The sequence below is a fragment of the Temnothorax curvispinosus genome, unplaced genomic scaffold, assembly GCF_003070985.1.
Source record: "Temnothorax curvispinosus isolate PA1 unplaced genomic scaffold, ASM307098v1 QBEX01015850.1, whole genome shotgun sequence".
Lineage (NCBI taxonomy): Eukaryota > Metazoa > Arthropoda > Insecta > Hymenoptera > Formicidae > Temnothorax > Temnothorax curvispinosus.
In genome coordinates, this window is record NW_020225630.1 from 1 (window position 1) to 7,844 (window position 7,844).

The 7,844-nt window shown below is 31.8% G+C and overlaps 1 long non-coding RNA gene across 1 annotated transcript; it reads right to left on the minus strand.

Moving 5' to 3' along the window:
* Nucleotides 1-8: 8 nt before the first annotated feature.
* On the minus strand, nt 9-7,306 carry LOC112466097. The gene is made up of 3 exons (XR_003042100.1): nt 6,775-7,306; nt 3,390-3,546; nt 9-1,639 (listed from the first exon to the last, which is right to left on the minus strand). It is a non-coding gene; the product is annotated as an uncharacterized LOC112466097 (long non-coding RNA).
* Nucleotides 7,307-7,844: the final 538 nt, after the last annotated feature.

Consider the following 7,844-nt stretch of genomic DNA (forward strand, 5'->3'; position numbering starts at 1 on the left):
TGTAGTTAAAATGTTTCTTGATGTTACTTGCTTACTGGGTTATATAACGTTCACAAAGAACAAGAAAATAATTATTACCTCCAACCTAAAATAGAAATTGTCAAATTAAATGATTTCACGCTCGTATAGTAGAATGCCTTTTCTTCATAATCGATAAGCTGTACAAACCGAACAATAAGTCTGACGACAATTGTAATCTTTTTTCTGCACGGTCTCGACAATATATGTCCTTTTTAAAATTAATATGAAATAATATTAGTATAAAATTCTTGATAGAAATAAATAAAAAATTACGAGATTTTATGTCCAAATTTAATCTACTTTTACTTAATTATACTTGAATTATAAAATTTTGATACGACTGAATTTAATATTACATAACATAACAAGTTTAATATCCTGATATCGTATATGCTAATATTACGTAATAAAGATAATATATTTTATATAAAAAATAATACGTTTTAAGGGGGAATATACACCTAGAAAAGAAAAAAGGGCGACTACGACGCCGACAACAAAATTTAGAAGATATGGGCGTACCGTCCACTTCGGAAAACTTATATTATGGACCTGGTATCGATGACTCTGTGTAAGTTGAACAAATTTCATAGTTTATATATAAAAACATTTGCAAACGCGTTTTTCTCAATCCAACGTTTTTTAAACTGGTACCCATAATATCTCGTAAACCACTAAACCGATGGACTTAAAAATTCTCGTGGTTATTGTATACATAATTATCTATCGCGTGTCATAGAATTTTTTTTTCAATTCTTAGTTTTTTTTTTGTAAAAAAGAAACAAATTTTTTTTTGAAAATCGCTACGTTGAGTTCAAGCGCCCGCCATTTTGTAAAAAATCGATATTTATAAAATCGGCTATGACACTCCAAAGATAATAGTATCTATTTTCATTTCCTGTTTCATTTTTTGTTTTAGATGATTTTTGACAAATCGCCGCTGGGTACCGTTTTGTCATAGAACATTTTTTTACGGCACTCCGTAGACGACTCCAGTACTCGGTAAATTTGCAACATTTTTAAATAAAAAAAATGTTAAACAGTCTTGAAAGTGTATATTTTTAACTACAAAAAACCACGACCCGATAATTCCAATGGTTCCCCTGAAAAAAATTCCAAAACATTACCTTTTTTTTCGTTTCTAGGTATATATTCCCCCTTAACATATAACACATATAATTTCGATATAACTTAATTATAAGTAAAATATAACATTTTACCTACTCATTCTACCTACACATGCATCTTTATAAATATATTATTCCTACATCCATTTCTCTAAATTTTTTCCTATACATCTATTCTTATATTCTAGGGGAAATCTGAAGAAGAGATTAAAGAGGGAATGACAGATTCGTTTTCGGAGTGACTGATAAATGAGAGGGGGGAGTTGAGGGAAATGATTGATCTAGTTTAGACGGATTTACTCTGTCAAGAGAAGAAGAAAATGAATTGGTAACTCGCAGATTACTTAAAGTGTTTAAACATTCGCGGTATTTGAGATCTAAAAGCTCGCGTGCTTTACGTGCTTGCTTGTTTCGTCGATTCCGGCTGTGCTTGGCGGCCGATCGGGACTTTCGCTTTTTATATAAGAAATCGGCTGGAATTCTCGGGTCCACTATATATATAAAATTGATTTCGTTATTGATTGATTTAAACAGTTCGGAGTCAATTTTCTCTCGATCTCTTATGGGCGTGTATAAATAGATTTGAGAATGATTACGATAACTAGCTTTGGCCCCTTGAAATGTTAGTAGTTTTCGGAGGCATTTTTGGCGAGGAATATAAAATAAATAGTAAAAAAATTTTCCGAGGTTTCTCACCCGAACCCGAGATCTATCATTGTATAACGGTTCTGTTTTCAATTTTCTACGCGAACCAAGATTCACCCTGTCTGCGGGAGAGGAGCGGTAGTTTATATGTGTACTGTCTATACATACAATCAAAGTATTAAATATTTAAAAACTCATATTATTTATTTTTAACTTCAACACCGTATATCTTAAAAACTAGAACAGTTAGCCTTATAAAATCTATATAATTTTTTATTTAGCGTAAAAAATACTACCTGAAAATATTAAATCAAGAGGCCAAAGTTATCATAATTGTGCCAAAGATTTGAGTTATTTGAGTTAATTGAGAATACTACGTATCTAATCGTTAATTTACTAACAATTAAGTAACACTACCCAAGTGTCACTCGCCGATTTTTTTGAAACTGTGCACACATGTAGAACATCGAAAAATATTTGTGTCGTGTTTTTTTATTTGTGCTTATAAAGCGTTTTAAGAATAGACACTATACTCGAAATATTGATATTCTCTGCAACCTTATGTATAACAACCCTTTAGGCCATGTACATTATCTTGAATGGTTTTTGCACCAGAATACTATCTCTAGAAGTTTTCAGGGTCGTTAATTAGCAATTCTTTTATTGGTCACGTGATGCCATCGGAATCATGATACGTATTTCGTGAACAAAGTTTAAATTCCCGTTCTTTGCCGAACCCAGAAATAATCAACGTGGAGGTGACGAGCAAAACTATTCTTTTTTTTATTTTACAATTATTTATTTTACAATTTTTTAATTTTTTTTAGAATTCTTTTTCAAAGTAATCCCATGTATAATAACACATGTCTTAACTCTAGCTCGCCACACTCCGATCCTGTGGATCGCTGAACGATTTTCGGTTTTCTAGTTGTCACATAATAACATAATTTTCTAGTTTCCTTATAATAAGTTCATCTTAAATCCAAATCATTTTCTTGACATAATATTATCATAAGCATCTTATTCAAAGTCTGTATTTTCAATTTCTACAGTACAAGTTTAAAAATATTAATTAGAATGAAAATGACAACGCGACAAAGTCGAGCAGTCTCACGAACCGGAGTGTAGCAAATTAATGACTCGAAAATAACTGATCCAATGGTATCACGTGACTAATAAAAAAATTCCTAATCAACGACCCTGAAAACTCCTTATAGAGATAGTGTTCTGGTGCAAAAACCATTCAAGATAACGTACATGGCCTAAAGGGTTGTTATACATAAGGTTGAAAAGTCAATATCTCAAACATAGTTTCTACTCTTAAAACGCTTTATAAGCACAAATAAATAAACACGACACAAATATTTTTCGAAGTTCTACATGTGTGCACATGTTTCAACAAAATCGGCGAGTGACACTTGGATAGTGTTACTTGTAAGTTAACCCGTGATAGCAGTAAGGAAAAAAGTTGGAAATCGTAGAGAATAGAAATAAAGAAAGAAGATGATATAAGTGGCGAATAATGTCCAGATATTCGAGAGTTCGATGTCCTACTTTAATAAAGAAAAAAAAATAGGACAAATTGATACGAATTACTACTTGTTGAAATCTTTGAAAGTTCCTTTGATTTGCTCTGCATCGCTCTGAAGCTTTGTAGCTTCGCAATAATTTTCGAAAACTTGGCACTTGGCGGTTTTTGGCTCCAGAATGGTTAAACTTTCCTTCGTGCAGTTCCCAGGTACAAGCCTTCTATCTGCAATTATTGATTAACATGTAAAAATGCAAACTATACACTTGAATAACTGATATTGGATCAACAATTAATTCCAGAATAGCGATATGGGAAAAACTTGCAAAAACCTATTTAACCCTTTATTACATAAATTTCTCTGTTAAACATATTTAGCTAAATTTTAGTATATAAAGGTTTTTGGGGTTGCTAATTGCAAATCTGAAATCGTTTAATAAATTAGAATTGTGCACCTAATATATGGCAGCAAAATTGAACAAAAATAACTATTGTTTATTATTTAAATATAAAATTTTTGTATAAAAGTTTTTTAGACTTCTTATATTTTAAATCTTCAGTCAAAATTTCAAAATACAAAATAGCAGATCCAATATAGAAGACATTTTTGCTGCTTTTTAACGAAAAGGTCTAATATATATAAATTTAAAAAATATATATAATATATGTACCACAAATATAAGTTAAATAAAAATAATTTTTTAAAATTCTTACAAGAAAATCTTGCAAAGTATGAAATTCCGCTAATAATAAAATTTTATTTTAAAAATGATAAATACATTTAGTTTTATCAGCGGTAAAGCAAAAAAAAAAACGGAAAAATAATTACATATTTTTCATAATTACGTATTACATGTTGTTTATGTACACGTATGTACAATTAAGTCTTACAATTAGAAACATAACGATGTCAAATATGTTACACAAATCAATTGTGAAATAAGTAAAAACATAGAAAAACTACAAAGAAATAGGTGTCCTTAAATAAGGACACTATGCACAACAAATGCTTAAAACTTTGACGTATGTTTTCGGTGTTGAATGTTACGTTGATCTACAAATTGATGCCGAATTTGAAATAAAGTTTAGCGGTTTGTTATAAGTGGGATAGGTCTTAGGAAAAACAAAAGAAGTTAGACGTTTTTGCATGCAAATTTTTTTCATTGTTGAATTTATGTAGAGTATTAGTAAGTCCTATAGAAAGAGCATATGTCCGTTCTTTTTGTGTATATACTTAATATATGACAAGTATTTCATATAATTCACTAGGTGATCATTAAGCTACAACTACATTTATCGTAATGTTCACCGTAAGCGATCGTAACGCTCGTCGTAATAGCTATCGTAAGCTCGTCGACCGTCGTATGAGTTGATTCAGCTTGAACTCTTAAGTGCGGGTCTACAACTTTGCTTTAAAAAGTATTTAATCTCTAAGCCGTAAAAAATTGACCAATCACAGTGGAATATAAGGAAAATACTCGACTGTGTTTGATAAATTTCTTACGGCTTAGAGCTTAAATACCCTCTAAAGTAAGGTTGTAGACCAGCACTAACGATTACGACGCTTGTCGCTGGCGTTACAACATAACCTAACCTATCATACTTTCTCGACGTGCGAAGAAAAAATATGTTTATAGATATATTGGTATAAATATGCGGTTTACGACGGCTTCATTGCTTACGACCACGATCAAAGCGTTACGATCATAGATGTAGTTGTAACTTTAGAGCAGTTGCAACATTTAGCTGGCGAATTCGAGCTTTTTTATTCCAACGTTAAATGATTTAAAAAGCATTTCACACTACAAAGTTTTTTTATAGCAGTTGACCGATGTGTATCCAAACACTTGAAAAAGATAACATTGCAAAATATTCTTTCTATTAATAAATTTGTCTCACTAGACTTTAGAGTTAAAAAAATAATATCTATAATTTTCCGTAATTGAGACCAAAAAAAATTAGCGCTTAAATTGATTTTATACATGACGTATGAGTTTGTTCAGCGTTAATTTGAATGTATATAAATTCGTTGCATCGGTGTCTTTATTGCTATTACCTGGTTTAGAAGTCCATCTCACGTTATTTTTATGTTCTTTCTGTTGAGATATATGGATTTCACTGGAATAAGCGTACGCCACGTGATAAAGTAAACGAGAAAAATGAACACTTTATTGAGTCACGTTTTACACAAAAATAAAAAATATAGTTCTAGTAGTGTTCGTATAAATTTAGTGAATAGTTTACTCCAAAACAGTTTAAAGAATAAACGTCGATTGCGCCGATTGTAGCCGATAATTTTACTTCGCGCCGAACCGTTACACGTGTTCGTTTTTCGACTTCGTGCAGGCAAATAAAGAGATTCGAACGAAGATGAAGTATCGTTCTTATGTCAGTATTGATCGATCGATACTGCAGAGTGCGCAACTTGCCGGTTACATTTAGGCCGGTATTCATGCATGGCTGCGTTCAGATTCTTCACCCAAGTGCTAAGAATCCTATAGTACGTTTATATATGTTATATGCACTATAGATTTTCAGCACCTAGGGGGGGAATCGGAACGCACTCCATAATCAAATCTTATTTCACGACCGACGCTAGCATCCCGCCACACTCTTCGTGGAATTTATTAACTTATACAACGAGCAATAAATTCAGGATTAAATATTTTGAGAGCAATAAATAATATCAATGTAACACCAAAATTAATTCAGCAAATAATTTTATAAACATACTTTACTCTTTTCGTAACGCTAGAACCGCCAATTTTGGCGGAATTTATTAAATTAAGCAACGAGCAATAAATTCCGAATTAAATATTTTGAAAGCAATAAATAAAATCAATGTAACACCAAAATTAATTCAGCAAATAATTTTATAAACATACTTTACTTTTGTGACGCTAGCACGTGACACCATACTCTTGGTGGAATTTGTTAATTTTAACAAGTAATAAATTAAAAAGTAACGTAAAAATCCTATAGTATGTTATATGCACTGTAGATTTTCAGCACCTAGGTGGGGAATCGGAATGCACTCCATAGTCAGATCTTATTTCACGACCGACGCTAGCATCCCGCCACACTCTTGGTGAAATTTATTCACTTATACAACGAGCAATAAATTCAGGATTAAATATTTTGAGAACAATAAATAATAGAATCAATGTAACACCAAAATTAATTCAGCAAATAATATTTTAAACATACTTTACTCTTGTGACGCTAGCACGTGACGCTATACTCTTGGTGGATTTTGTTAATTTTAACGACAAGCAATAAATTGAAAAGTAACGTATTTTACGAGTATTTGGTTGGAAAAACAGTTTAATGTTAAACTTATATGTTTAACTTTCTATTTTTGGTCGTTTTGCTGTTAGCGTCTTCGTCGTTGTCGTTTAATTCTGCGGCACCCGAGAGACATATTAGAATCGATTAAATGTAAAAAAAATTTACCTTGTGTAGTAAAATTTCTCCCTCGTGGAATTTTATAACCAGTATAACCTTTGCAGGGCAACCGTCATATGCCAATCTCTTAAGTGAGAAATCTCGAAGATTTTTCCTCCGAGCTAGAAAGATGTCCAGAGATGAATAATCGATGGAGGATTTCACCTTGCCGTGCAAGCGATCTTTGTCTTCAATAAGTCACCAAGTCAAGTACAAAATCCAAGATGGAAAATATACTTGTTATAAACCGGCACTGCGAACTCTCCACATGCGAGCCCGAGGATGTCTCACCACAGAATGAGAGAGTGGAGATGGGTTTCGTTATGGATGTGGTTTCCGCTCTTGGCGAGCTAAGGTTTTCGATTGGTAGGATTTTTTCACGTGACACAAGTTTGGTCCTGCGTCTACGGCTGCCCATTGGTGAATTCAATGTTGGGTCCTGACCATTCCGGTTTTTGTGGGGTGAGCTACCGCTCCTTCCAGTGCCTCATTGTGTTCTCCCCTATTCAGAACTTTCTCTTTTATTGTTAGGAGTTGCCAACAGACCCGGTTCTCTGGGTTATTTCGGAATTTTTCTGAAAACAGAGTAAAAAATTTTTTGTTAAAAATGAATCTTGTTAAAGTTTTTGTGTCAAAAAATCTAACATGCTTATGTGTTATAGTTTAACTAATTTTGATTATGTTATCTTGTTTTTTTGTGTTAAATTTATTTAAGTAAATCAAATGTAAAAATAACACATTTTATATTTAATCGTAAGGTTAACATAATGTAGTTTTATTAAAAAAATATCCTTTTCATTTATATTTAACATTATACAGATGTCTATTATATATGAAATTTTCATTCACATATCATCAAACTTTTCTTTATTTTGTGTTAAATTATGGAAATATGGACATATATATAATATATGTGTCATATAATTTGACATATTCACATTATATTAAATTAACACAAAAATTTGAGTGGACTATTTGGGACATGTGATTTATGTTATATTTAACACACATTTTTTTTACCGCGCAAAAATAAAAATGTATTTTCTTTGTCAAGACTACGTGTCGAAAGCCTTGTGTCC